The 14,440-nt window shown below is 46.6% G+C and overlaps 1 protein-coding gene across 2 annotated transcripts in view; it reads left to right on the plus strand.

Annotated features, from left to right (window-relative positions):
- Positions 1 to 1,146: 1,146 nt before the first annotated feature.
- SLC4A4 (solute carrier family 4 member 4) overlaps positions 1,147 to 14,440 on the plus strand; it is a 193,925-nt gene continuing 180,631 nt past the window's right edge. For both annotated transcript variants that reach the window (XM_083367130.1, XM_083367131.1), the window contains exon 1: positions 1,147 to 1,579. The gene's annotated coding sequence lies outside the window, so the exon portion shown is untranslated. The remainder of the gene's footprint in view (positions 1,580 to 14,440) is intronic.

Here is a 14,440-nt window from a genome sequence, read left to right on the forward strand (position 1 = left end):
ACTATACTATACTATAGTTCACTGCCCTGAGTCCTTCGGGAGAAGGGCGGTATACAAATTAAATAATAATAATACTATACTATACTATACTATACTATACTATACTATACTATACTATACTATACTATACTATACTATAGTTCACCGCCCTGGGTCCTTCAGGAGAAGGGCGGTATACAAATTAAATTAATAATAATAATACTATACTATACTATACTATACTATACTATACTATACTATACTATACTATACTATACTATACTATACTATACTATACTATACTATAGTTCACCGCCCTGGGTCCTTCAGGAGAAGGGCGGTATACAAATTAAATTAATAATAATAATAATAATACTATACTATACTATACTATACTATACTATACTATACTATACTATACTATACTATACTATACTATACTATACTATACTATACTATAGTTCACCGCCCTGGGTCCTTCAGGAGAAGGGCGGTATACAAATTAAATTAATAATAATAATACTATACTATACTATACTATACTATACTATACTATACTATACTATACTATACTATACTATACTATACTATACTATACTATACTATACTATACTATACTATACTATACTATACTATACTATACTATACTACCTTCCTCGCCCTCCAGGCGCAGCAGCACCATTCCCCAGCCGAGACAGAATCGGCCACCGTTCAACCCAAACCCTCCACGGACCGGCCGACAAACGGACCGAGATCCCCCGCGCCCCCGCCCCCGGCCTCCGTCGAGCCCTCGCAGCCCCAGAAGCCCGACCCGGCCTTGCTCCTCCTCCTCCTCCTCCTCCTCCTCCTCCCGGGGCCCCGTAACGCCTCCGGGCCGCGCTCGCAGGAGGGCTGGCGGGGTGGGAACGGGATCCGGGAGGAGGGGACGGCGGAGGGGCGGGCCGGAGCGCCTAGCCGCGGCTTTAAACCTCGCACGGGCTTCGCCGCCGGAGGACGCCCGCTCTCAACGTTGCCGCCGCCGGTAGCGACTCTCCGCCGGAGGAGAAAGCAGGGCAGCGGGAGGAGGAGGAGGAGGAAGAGGAGGAGGAGGAAGAGAGGGCTGGCTCCGCCAAGCAGAGCCGAGCCTCACTCGCACGCCCACCCAGCCACCTCCCGAGCCCGGTCAGGGTCGGAGAAAAGCCGGACGATCTCAGCGAGGCGCGCGTCTGTCAAAGCCGCCGGCCAGTCCCGCCTCGCACGTCCGCCTCGCCTCTCGCCAAGCCCGGCCACCCGCTTCCAGGAGGGTCTCCGGGGCTCGCGGGCGCCCCGTTGCAGCCGGCCGAGGGGGTCGCCTGAGGAGGAGCAGGAGGAGGAGGAAGGTCGTTGCCGCGGCTGGAGGCTCGCTCCGCAGCCCGCCCGGCTTTCCGAAAAGTTGCCGTGAGCGGAGAGACGAGAGGCGGCGAAACGGAGCGCGCCGCCGGCTCGGCCCAGCCGCGCCGCTCTCTTGGCTACTGCTGCCTCGTGGCGGACCTCGCTCGTCCTCGGGCTCCCGTCTTCGCCTCTGCCGCCCGGCCCGAGCAGCCGCCAAGCTGGACGACCGGCGGAAAGGAGATCCCCGGAGGTGAGCTTGCTTGGGCACGGCCGGGCGCGGGGAAAGCGCGCCCAGGCAGGCGAGCGGACGGCGGGCGGGGAGGGGGGGGGCTTCGTGCTTTATTCTCTCCTTGACCCCGACCGAGGTCTAAGGCTAGTCGACTTGCGCCGACCGAGCTGACCCGACTTGGTTCAACGGGTCGTCTGAACGCGGCCAGCGGGCACTTCTCTGCAGCTAGGGCTTCTTAGGGCTCGTTGCCTTGGAAGAGTGAGGAAGATTCTCAGGGATAACTCACACCCTGGACGGTGTCTCTTTACTCTCCTTACCATCCGGTAGGAGATATATAAGAATATAGCCAGCCGTACCGACAGGTTGAAAAATAGCTTTAGGCTTTTAAATGGGACATAATCTTACGCAGAATTGACTTGGGAGGCCGGTGTGTGGTGTAGTTGGATCACATAGTGTGGTGGGATGGAGGGTTTGTTGTCACTGTGTGTTGGGGGGAGAGAGCACGGGGGGGGGAGGCTCAGCTAATCTCAATGTACACATGTTGTACTTTGACAATAAAGGTTTATTATCATCATCATCATCATCATCATCATCATCATCATCATCATCATCATCATCATCATCATCATCATCATCATTATTATTATTATTATTATTATTATTATTATTATTATTATTATTATCCCAAGCCGTTTTCTCTGCTACGGGCAGGCGGGCGGACGAGGTCTCCTGCTTCGCCCGGCTGCTTTGGCCGCTTCCCGGCCCCAGCTGCCAGGTGCGGAAGCGGAGAGGAGAAACCGGCAGGTGCCGGGTCGGGGTTGGGGGGGGGGGGGGGGGTTTCCGCCGCACCTGTTGCTTGAGCGGGACGTTTGAAGCCCGAGTCGCCCTCGGTTGGTCCGCCCGTTTTGCTTGCTTGATGGCGGAAACAAGCCTGAGGGGAAACAAAACGGAATCCCCCCCCATACACACACACACACACGCGTCCCGTATAACGACCGCAACGCACCTGGCCAGGTTGGGCTCGTTTGTAGTCCGGACGAGGCGAGCGAAGCCTTTGGGATAAAAGGCGTCTTTGGGGCACGAAAGAGAGCCTGGTGGGCTAAGGAGGGGGGGGCTGCGGCTGCCGAAAGCGCCCGCTGGCCGCGTTCACACGAGACGCGCGTTCAAGCCAAGTCGGGTCAAGACCTGGTTAGGTCCGCACAGCTTGCTCTCTCCTCTTGGTTGGCGTTGACCTCGGTTGGCTTTCGTGCTGGGTGGTTGGGGTTAAGGTGTGAGTCTTTGTTAAGGGATGAGAGCCTGGAAGTCGAATTGGCTAGTAGCCAAGGTTGACTTGGTTGTAGGAATGCAGCCCTTGCTTGCATGCTAGGAGGCAGCTGTCCACCCGGGCTTAAGGTAGGGGATAATAAAAGGGGTGGTTAGGGTTAAGGTGTGAGTCTTTGTTACGGGATGAGAGCCTGGAAGTCAAGTTGGCTAGTAGCCAAGGTTGACTTGGTTGTAGGAATGCAGCCCTTGCTTGCATGCTAGGAGGCAGCTGTCCACCCGGGGCTTCAGGTAGGTGATAATTTAAGGGCTGGCCGGGGTTCATTTCTTTCCGCCTGAAAGGGGGAAAACGGCTGGAAAAACCACTGCTTTCTGCTTTTGCTTCTTGCCCTGGGCTCTGGTTGCGGGTTCTTGTGACGCAAGAGCTCTTGAAACATGCTTGGAGAAAGGCGTGGGAAATAGGTGGCAGTCTCTGCAGGGAGAGTTTGCCGTCTCTTTTAGGGTAAGAGGAAGCTGGGACTGGGAGACGGGGTAGCGCATGGGGATCGGCACAAGATCAAATTAAGCGTAGTGGGGAAAAGTAGGTAAGGCTGCGACTTGGCAAGAGAGTTGAAACGTGTTCTCAGCTGGAGGAGATTCATTCAAGTGGTCAGCGGGAACAGTGGTTGGTATAAGCTGCAAAAAAGCTGATATATTTGGTGCTGCTCTTGGGAAAAAGACGTTGGAGGGGACACAGATTGTCATTTGAGCAGGGTAGAACTCAGAACAGGAAGCTAGAGATGAAAACCTTCCTTCCTTCCTTCCTTCCTTCCTTCCTTCCTTCCTTCCTTCCTTCCTTCCTTCCTTCCTTCCTTCCTTCCTTCCTTCCTGGAGAAACTTCCTGACAGTGAGGACAATCAACCAGTGGAACAGCTTGCCACCAGAAATCGTGGGCGCTTCATCACTGGAGATTTTCAAGAAGAGACTGGGCAATCCCCTGTCTGAGATGGTAGAGGTTCTCCTGCTTGAGCAGGGGGCTGGACTAGAAGACCTCCAAGGTCCCTTCCAGCTCTATTCTATTCTATTCTATTCTATTCTATTCTATTCTATTCTATTCTATTCTATTCTATTCTATTCTATTCATTCCTTCCTTCCTTCCTTCCTTCCTTCCTTCCTTCCTTCCTTCCTTCCTTCCTTTCCTTGCAGGCAGAAATATTTGCTCCACACTTTCTTTTATATTGTTTTTTTTAATTGTTTTCTTTCCCCTATGTGAGATATGCTTATTTTATTTTGTGGGAAAATCACGGCACACTTAACGATTTTTTAAAAAAAAAAAAGTAGAAGAGTTATCGGTGGAAGTGATCCACCAGGCTGAAAGCAGGAGAAATCAGCTGCCCCTGTAAACTTTGATTTGATCTTGAGGTAGAAGAGCTGTTAAGGTGTCAATTGCGTATTGGATGGAGTTTTATTACTGAAATGTGTGCAGCTATGACTTGAGGAATTAATTATACAGCAGAGGGTTATTGAGTACTAGAGGCTCATGCATCATGCTAAATCATGTTTTGGTTAATCATGTTTTTTGTTTGTTTGAGTAAGTTGCAGCTGGTTCACATCATAATGTACAGTAATCTAAACTTAGTCATATTTTGGCTTCTTAAGGTAAAGGTAAAGGTTCCCCCGCACAAGCGTGCTAGTCGTTTCCGACTCTAGGGGCCGGTGCTCATCTCCGTTTCAACGCCGAAGAGCCAGCGCTTGTCCGAGGACGTCTCCGTGGTCATGTGGCCGGCATGACTAGACGCCAAAAGCGCACGGAACGCTGTTACCTTCCCACCGGATTGGTCCCTATTTTTCTACTTGCATTTTTCCGTGCTTTCGAACTGCTAGGTTGGCAGAAGCTGGGACGAGTAACAGGCGCTCACTCTGTTACGCGGCACTCGGGATTTGACCCGCCAAACTGCCGACCTTCTGATCGACAAGCTCAGCGTCCTAACCCACTGAGCCACCGCTTCTTATGATCTGTGAATTGGGCCATCTTTTGGAAAACAGCACTAAATAAATAAATAAATAAATAAAATAAAAGATACATATTTTACCTCTTTCTCACATCTTACATCTTGAGGTGTGAACGCAGGCTAAATGTTGACTATGGATGACTAAGGATAAAGCATTTTGGGGGAAATCTCTACAATCTATAGGGGGTCCTAGCCCTCCAGTTATCCCTTTTAATCAGGGTTCAGGACAAAGACATATTGGGGAGAAAGGCAGAGGAAAAGAGAACGTGCTTTGTATTATAAGCAAGAAAGAGAATTTTTAGAGATTTTGATTACAGTCAATCAACTTAACTTAATAACCATTTTTTTACTGACCGTTTGAAGATACAAGGGCAATGAAAAAAGTGACTTATGACCGTTGCAGCATCCCCATGGTCACATGATCCAAATTCAGGTGCTTGGTAACTGTCAGAATCCATTTATATCATATTCATAAATGTATGTTTCAAACATTATTCCATGGATCCTGCCATCTCCCGAAGAGGAGAGAACGGATGTGTATTGAACCGGTATTAGGCATTTCAAAGGAAAGGAGAAGCCTTTTGAACTGGGGAAACAAAAGGGGGGGGGATAGCATCTGGCTTGTGTCATGGAAGAGAGCAATAAACATAAAAGGTCCTAAGTTCCTTTTTCCCACGAGAGGGATGATACGAGGTAAATAATGGGGGACTGACCAAATGGGGTTAAGGGGGGTTAAACCGGGAACTCTTTATAAGGGTTTAGTTCGTGGGACAATATTAAGTGCTGTCTTGTATTCCTACAACCAAGCATGTCATAGTAAAGATTCTTTTTGGACTAGATTTGACTCCAAGAGTTTTTGTCTTCCTAAGACGTGGTTTGGGGTGGGTCCTGACAGTAACTGACTCATATTTATGACGGTTGCAGTGTGTCCCGGGGTCATGCGATTCTCTTTTGTGACCTGACAAGCAAAATCAACGGGGAAGCTAGATTCACTTAACAATCGTGTTACCAACTTAACAACTGCAGCAATTCACTTAACAACTGTGGCAAGAAAGGCAAAAAAAATGGGGCTAAAATCACTTAACAATTGTCTGTCTTAGCAACAAAAATTTTGGGCTCAGTTGTCAAGTCAAGGACTAATGGTTGACCATTTGGAGGGATTATTGTGAGGAATCACATTGTATGGGGTTGAAGTATACCCTGGTTGCATCTAGAACCGGGCTAGGCAACCTTGGCTCTTTTATGACTCTTGGACTTCAACTCCCAGAATTCCTGAGCCAGCATAGCTCAGCATGGAAACCTCTCCCTTTCCCCTCAACATGGCTGGCTCAGGAATTCTGGGAATTGAAGTCCACGAGTCAGAAAAGAGCCAAGGTTGCCTACCCCTGGTCTAGAACTACGTTAATGGGTTTTAGAACAGGCAAAGATTTTGCTTTAGACTTATTGTATGTTGTTTTTAACCTTTAAAAAAAGCATTTGTCTTGATGTTGTGTTTGTTTCAGTCAAAATAAAAAATTAGAATATTCAAAGCTGAGTTTTACCTATGGATCTTAACGGGATCTTGCGATTCACCAGAAAGGAGCCCAGGGGCTTATGAAAAAAAAAAAGTCAAGATGATGGCCATAATTATGCCCCTATTTTTGATGTTCCGTGGATACCCCCAACTCTAGGCCAACCTATGTCTTTCTTTGTCCTGTGAAAGAGTGGAATATATAGATGTAATGAAATTGATAAATACTTAAGGTCCAAAATCGTGACCGATCCTGACTAGCTGTAAACTGAGGGCATGTATACTGATCCGGTATCTGATATTTTTTTCATATAAACAATGCTGTGCTTCATTGGTTGGATGGCCTAGAAGATATTAGTATTTGAATATAGATATTTTTAACATTTATATTGTGTTTTATTAATCTAGGTGAAATGCTAACATATATTGCAAGGTCATATATGGCTCTTTTATGACCTGTGGACTTCACCTCCCAGAATTTCCCAGCCAGCTAAATTAATAAGGTCCAAAAGCAGAGAGCGGGAATCTCAGTAAGCCATGGAATGGAATGGGAATGGGAAAAGGAATTAAGCTGGAAGGGATCTTGGAGGTCTTCTAGTCCAGCCCCCTGCTCAAGCAGGAGAACCTGTACCATCTCAGCCCATGATTTCTGGTGGCAAGCTGTTCCACTGGTTGATTGTCCTCACTGTCAGGAAGTTTTCCTTAATTCCAGGTTGCTTCTCTCTTTGATCAGTTTCCAACCATTGTTTCTCGTTCTGAGCTTGGGTGCTCTGGTGAACAACCTGGCCCCCTCTGCCTTGTGGCAGCCCCTCAGATATTGGAACACTGCTATCATGTCTTCCCTGTTTCTTCTTTTCTTTAGACTAGTCAAACCAAGATCCGCAGCCGTTCTTCGTATGTTTTGGTCTCCAGGCCTTTGATCACCTTAGTTGCTCTTCTCTGAATTTTTTCCCCAAACTCTCAGCATCTTTTTTTTTGTGATATGGTGACCAAAATTGGCTGCAGTATTATATGTATATATTAACAGTCCCACTGCTGGGATCCGGTTTTATTTTGGAAGATAACACCATTAATTGACACTACTGTTATTGTAAGAGCCGTGGTGGTGGTGCAGTGGTTGGAATGCAGTATTGCAGGCTGAATCTGCCTACTGCCAGCAGTTCGATCCTGACTGGCTCAAGGTTGACTCAGCCTTCCATCCTTCCAAGGTCGGTAAAATGAGGATCCAAATTGTTTTGGAGCAAAACGCTGACTCTGTAAACCGCTTAGGGAGGGCTGTAAAGCACTGTGAAGTGGTATATAAGTCTAAGTGGTTGCTATTGTTGAGCATTGTGAATGTTACAGGTAAGGATACACTCCTGTCACGGTTCTTGCTTTTCCTCAAAACCAGCCTTTCCCAACTGGTGCATCCAACCTGTATCGTGATTGCAACATTCAAAACTTCTAGCAAGTGTATCAGCCACCAAGATACTTGGTGAGCACCCTGTTGGAGAAAGTTACTCTACATATTTCTTGTACTTCCGTTTAATTACCACTTGATCTGTAAAGGAAGAACAAAAAGAATGTTTCCAGATTCTTATCTCAGGTTTTTTTTTAAACAACAACAACAACAACAACAACAACAACCCCGAACTAAAGCTGCCTGGGCTATTTATCCAGTTTGACTTTCAGGAACATGATCATAATCTCCACAGGATTAAATTCTGTGAGTAATTATGGCTCGTTTCAGGAAACACCAGAGCTGTGCTTGAGAAAGTAACTAATAGCATGCTTTGATTTGATCAGAAATGGATGTTTGGCTAAAGGAAGAATGCATGAGTTCTGCCCTTAACTTACTACCTGGTTTTGATAAGGCATTTGAGCCCGGGGCACTTACTCAAATGCCAACCACAATCACTTTGTATGAGCATGACATTTTATATAAATCTGTGTTATTCTCAGAACCTGTTTGACTGGCACCTGGGAGAAATAAGGTATAGGGATGTGCGTGGAGCATGTGGCATTGCCCTGAGTGCAGATGAGGCAGATGTGAGATGCTCATTCATGAGATGGAACCACCAGCTTTATTTGTTTATTTTTATTTCTATCCTACCTTTGTTATTTTTATAAACAAGGTGGAAAACATACCTTCATCCTATTTCCCCAGCACTTGTAAGGTGGGTTGGGCTGAGAGAGAGAGACGGACTGGCCCAAAGTCATCCAGCTGGCTTTCATGCCTAAGGCAGGACTAGAACTCACAGTCTCCTGGTGATTGGCCCAAAGTCATCCCAGCTGGCTTTCATGCCTAAGGCAGGACTAGAACTCACCGTCTCCTGGTGATTGGCCCAAAGTCACCCAGTTGTCTTTCATGCCTAAGGCAGGACTAGAACTCACATTCTCCTGGTGATTGGCCCAAAGTCATCCAGCTGACGTTCATGCCTAAGGCAGGACTAGAACTCACAGTCCCCTGGTGATTGGCCCAAAGTCATCCAGCTGGCTTTTATGGCTAAAGCAGGACTAGAATTTGTAGCTTAGGGTTGAACTGCAATGCGCTGATATTACTTAGTTTGGTAATCAAAGGTCTGCAAGAAAATAAGCTCAGAGAGTATCAAGGATTCTACAGCAGCAGTCCCCAAGCTTTTGGGCACCAGGGACCGGTTTCGTGAAAGACAATTTTTCCACGGATGGAGGGTAGTGGGTGGTTTCACATGCAACCTAGATCCCACACATGGACAGATGAAGTTTTGCTTGTTCACCCACTGTTCACCTCCAGCTGCTCAGCCCGGTTCTTAACAGGCCCTGGACCGGTACCAGTCCATGGCTCAGGGCTGTTCTACAGCAGACGTCCCCAACCTTTGGGGCATCAGGGACCATTTCCGTGGAGAAAGGTTTTTCCACAGACCGGAAAGTGCGTGGTTTTGTGTGCTGCCGGCATCCCACGGGTGGGACTTTGCTTGTTTGTGCGGACCGGTTGCTGGCATGCCGCGGCCCGGGACTGGTCTGCAGACCCGGGGTTGGGGACCCCTGTTCTACAGGACTAGTACTCATAATCTCTTGGTTTCTAGTTTGGTACCTTAATCATTAGACTAAACTGACTTTATTTTGAAGCACGTAGGGCAACTTTGTCTACAGGTGCCACTGTTTATAATGCAGAAATAGTAGAGTGGCGGAACACGCTTGCTCTGCCATTTCAAGGAGGGCTGGATGCATTTGTGTTCTAACAGAAAGGAAAGGGAATTATGCCCAGATATACATCAGCTGCTCCACATACACGTCAATTAACTGATATCCATCTCAGGTGTTACCATGTTGTGCTGACATCAGTGGCAATGGCAACTGTTGCCTGCATTGGACTGCATGGCTGAAGGTATAACAGTATGGCAAAGGTCCCCAACCTTTTGGGCATCAGGGACCCGTTCCGTGGAGAAAGATTTTTCCACAGACTGGAAAGTGTGTGGTTTTGTGTGTTGCCTGCATCCCACGGGTGGGACTTTGCTGGGCTGGTTGCTGGCATGCTGCGGCCCGGTACCGGTCCACGGACCAGGGGTTGGGGACCACTGTAGTACGGTGTCCACTGAGAATGATCACTCATGCAGTCCTTTTAAAACCGAGTTTTTCTGACTTCTGCTGGTTTAACTTGTGGAAAAGTTAGACTAAGTCTGCTATTCTCTCCAGCTGTTCGATTGTTTGACATGACATCTCCTGTTAACATTTTAAACCTGTTCCCATTTAGAAAGAACAAATGGAATGCAAACACATCCACTGCCTTGGGTTGATTAAACTGACAGCAGCGCTCCATTCTAGGAAGACCTGTCTCCGTAAGCTGCTTGAAATTCCTACAATTTGTCATAATGCTAACAAAACAAAATCCACACAGTCTTGAGGGACACATTTCTTACTTGCCCTTCTCTTTCCTTGCCTTGGAAATTCCTCTTAACTCTGTTCCACTAAGATGACCCAAAGTCAACACTACCCACTCAGCCTGCTGGCTTAACATTCTTTTGTTCTCCCTCTGTGTCTGTCTGTCTGTCTGTCTCTCTCTTTTCCCCCACTCAAACCGTTGTAATATTGTAATAAGCCTTTCCTTTGTTAGCCTGCCAATCCCCTGTTTTGGATGCCGTCCAAGGCTTCATTGGTCTCTGAGCTTGGAGGCAGCTCAATTTATCCCATATTATTTCTTGACCATGTAGTTAGATGTATTTCCACCTTCAATTAAGGGTTAGCTCACTATTTTGCTTTGTAACTTTTCCGCAGTACCTGTAGGGTTAATGGCAGGGGTCTTCAAACTTGGCCCTTTTATGACTTCTGGACTTCAACTCCCAGAATTCCTCAGCCAGCGAGGAATTCTGGGTGTTGAAGTCCACAAGTCATAAAAGGGCCAAGTTTGAAGACCCCTGCTTGTGGACTTCAACTTCCAGAATTCCTCAGCCAGCGTGCCTGGCTGAGGAATTCTGGGGGTTGAAGTCCACAAATCATAAAAGGGCCAAGTTTGAAGACCCCTGCTTGTGGACTTCAACTCTGTGGGTGCACCGGATTTATGGAACCATCTTCCGGTTGAGCTCCGGATGGCGCCCGATCTCCGCTCCTTCCGGCGCGACCTTAAAACCCATCTCTTTAAACAAGCGGGCCTGGCCTGATGGGATGGGTTGGGATTTTTATTAATAACTTCAATTTTAAATTTGTATTATTTATGGGCATTGTTTAATCATGTTTTAATAATCTTAATTTTAATTTTTGTATTTAACTTTTATGTATTGCCCTGTTCACCGCCCTAAGTCTCTTGAGAGAAGGGCGGTATATAAATTAAATTAATAAATAAATAAATAAACTCCCAGAATTCCTCAGCCAGCGTGCCTGGCTGAGGAATTCTGGATGTTGAAGTCCACAAATCATAAAAGGGCCAAGTTTGAAGACCCCTGCTTGAGGAATTCTGGGTGTTGAAGTCCACAAATCATAAAAGGGCCAAGTTTGAAGACCCCTGCTTGTGGACTTCAACTCCCAGAATTCCTCAGCCAGCGTGCCTGGCTGAGGAATTCTGGGTGTTGAAGTCCACAAATCATAAAAGGGCCAAGTTTGAAGACCCCTGCTTGAGGAATTCTGGGTGTTGTAGTCCACAAATCATAAAAGGGCCAAGTTTGAAGACCCCTGCTTGTGGACTTCAACTCCCAGAATTCCTCAGCCAGCGTGCCTGGCTGAGGAATTCTGGGTGTTGAAGTCCACAAATCATAAAAGGGCCAAGTTTGAAGACCCCTGCTTGTGGACTTCAACTCCCAGAATTCCTCAGCCAGCGTGCCTGGCTGAGGAATTCTGGGTGTTGAAGTCCACAAATCATAAAAGGGCCAAGTTTGAAGACCCCTGCTTGTGGACTTCAACTCCCAGAATTCCTCAGCCAGCGTGCCTGGCTGAGGAATTCTGGGTGTTGAAGTCCACAAATCATAAAAGGGCCAAGTTTGAAGACCCCTGCTTGTGGACTTCAACTCCCAGAATTCCTCAGTCAGCGTGCCTGGCTGAGGAATTCTGGATGTTGAAGTCCACAAGTCATAAAAGGGCCAAGTTTGAGGACCCTTGGTTTATGGCATAGCGGACTTTGTGCGTTCAGTTGGAGTCATCTGAATTTCTGTGTTAATAATTGCATTTGCTCTTGATCTAAAGACTTATCTGCCATCTGCACTTTGGGTTTTCCTCCCCTGACTTAGCTCCCATTAATCTAAATTACATTATGTTCTTGATATCAGCTAAACTTATAAAGGTCAGTTCTTAAGGCCTTGCACTTTCTAGTGTGATCAAGAGGCAACATTTATGTCTAGGCAGGGCTGATTTTCGATGACTGAGAATCGTCAAGAGTTAAACGCAGAAAGTTAACTCACACTGCTTTGTGTTCTTTTTAAATACAAAATATTCAGAAAGAAAACACACTGATGACAGGAGAAAAAAAAATCCACCGTCTCTGATTCTGTTTAACTCTTATCTTCCTGATAGCATTCTGGAAGAAATCTCCAGTTATCTTTGCCTGTATTTGTATTTTTGCCTTTGGGTCTTTGGCATTACAAAAATATTTACCCCAGGGCAGATATTGCTGTTTAATGGTGGGTATTTGGTTAGCCCAATCTTAGAAATAATCCCATAAAAATTCTTCAGTTGCTCAGTTTTGTGTTAGCTTTGGCGGGAGGTTAGAAGTGGGTGGACAGACGTTTCGACAACTTTAAATGGACCAGTCCGTTCCTGCTAGATACGGTAGGTCTTTTAAGGTGAAAAATTCTTACCTGGTAATAATTTTAGATGAAGTCGCCTGTTTGGGAGGCATTCATGGGAACAGAATGATTAATATTGTACATTTGGCTGAGAAAATTCTAGATCAGTTTATCCCATCCCGGGGACGGGAGGGGGACTTCAGCTGCTGTAAATTTCTAGTCAGCAACTAACTGGTTAGGAAATAATTGTTGTAGGCTAAGGCAGTTTGTTCTTACGCTTCCTGGAATGGAGCCCTTCCATTTCCGGTGGAATATGAGGAAATGACTGATTTAAAGTAAAATATGGTTCCTTCTATTGGAAGTGCAAGAAAGTTATCGGAACTTATTCACATCACTGTTCCTTCCTGAAGAAACGGGGAACTGGATGAGTGTCACGGTTAGGTCACACCTTAGAGAGAACAAAGAATAAAAGAAATTTCTCTTCAAATCGGAGTTGGCTATTTTAGAGCATAGAGCAATACAGTTGGAAGGGACCTTGGAGGTCTTCTAGTCCAGCCCCCTCGCTTGAGCAGGAGACCCTATACCGTTTCGGACAAATGATTGTCCAGTCTCTTTTTGAAAGCCACCAGTGATGGAGCACCCACAATTTCTGGAGGCCAGCTGTTCCACTGGTTGATTGCTCCTGCCATTAAGAAATTTCTCCTTAGTTCTAGGTTGTTTTTCTACTTGGTTAGTTTCCCTCCGTTGTTTCTTGTTGCTTTGGAAAATTCTCTCTCTCTCTCTCTCTCTCTCTCTCTCTCTCTCTCTCTCTCTCTCTCTCTCTCACACACACACACACACACACACACACACACACACACCCCTACATCTACATCTCATGCTCAGCTGTATTAGATTTATTTATTTAGAGTGTGGCATATCATACATGGACTAGCAATATACATTAACATTTCACCTAGATTAAGGTAAAGGTAAAGGTTCCCCTGCACATGCGTGCTAGTCGTTTCCGACTCTAGGGGCCGGTGCTCATCTCCGTTTCAAAGCCGAAGAGCCAACGTTTGTCCGAGGACGTCTCCGTGGTCATGTGGCCGGCATGACTAGATGCCAAAGGCGCACGGAACGCTGTTACCTTCCCACCAGAGTGGTCCCTATTTTTCTACTTGCATTTTTACGTGCTTTCGAACTGCTAGGTTGGCAGAAGCTGGGATGAGTAAAAGGTGCTCACTCTGCTACACGGCACTCGGGATTCGACCCGTCAAACTGCCGACCTTCTGATCGACAAGCTCAGCGTCCTAACCCACTGAGCCACCACGTCCCTATTCACCTAGATTACTAAAACACAATAAAATATAAATGTTAAAAAGGTCTATATTCAAATGCCAGTGTCTAGGCCAGACATGTCAAACTCGCGATGTCACGTGATGTCGCACAACGTATTGGGACAGTTTTGCCATTGCCGGCAATGGGATAGGTGTGGCTTCTGGATGATGCATCCGGTCTGCGGGCCTGCAGTTTGACACCCCTGGTCTAGGCCATCTAACCACAGAAGCGCAGCATAATTTATATGAAAAAAATAATCAGATACTGGACCGGTAGATGCCCTCAGCCAGTCAAAATGTGATCTGCAGTTTTGACGTGGGACCCCGCAATCACACACGCCCCATTTATACAGCGAATCGCGGCAGATGCCATGTGAGGTGTGAATCCTATTCAGGATTGTCTGTTGGTGACGCGGTCGTTCAAATCCTGGGACCTTTTTTGTGGGGTTGTTTATGCGTCTTCCTATGTGTGAGAGTTCAGTGACCCATTTGGCTTCCCACTGGGAATCGATGTTAAAGTTGTTGGACAGATGTTGTGCAAGTGATATTAGATAATTTTCTTTGACTCAGTTTTTTTCCAAGTACCATTGGTAAAGCTTTTCAGAAATAGTTTGCCATTACCTTCTTCCTAG

This window comes from Vipera ursinii (assembly GCF_947247035.1).
Source record: "Vipera ursinii genome assembly, chromosome: 7".
Taxonomy (NCBI): domain Eukaryota; kingdom Metazoa; phylum Chordata; class Lepidosauria; order Squamata; family Viperidae; genus Vipera; species Vipera ursinii.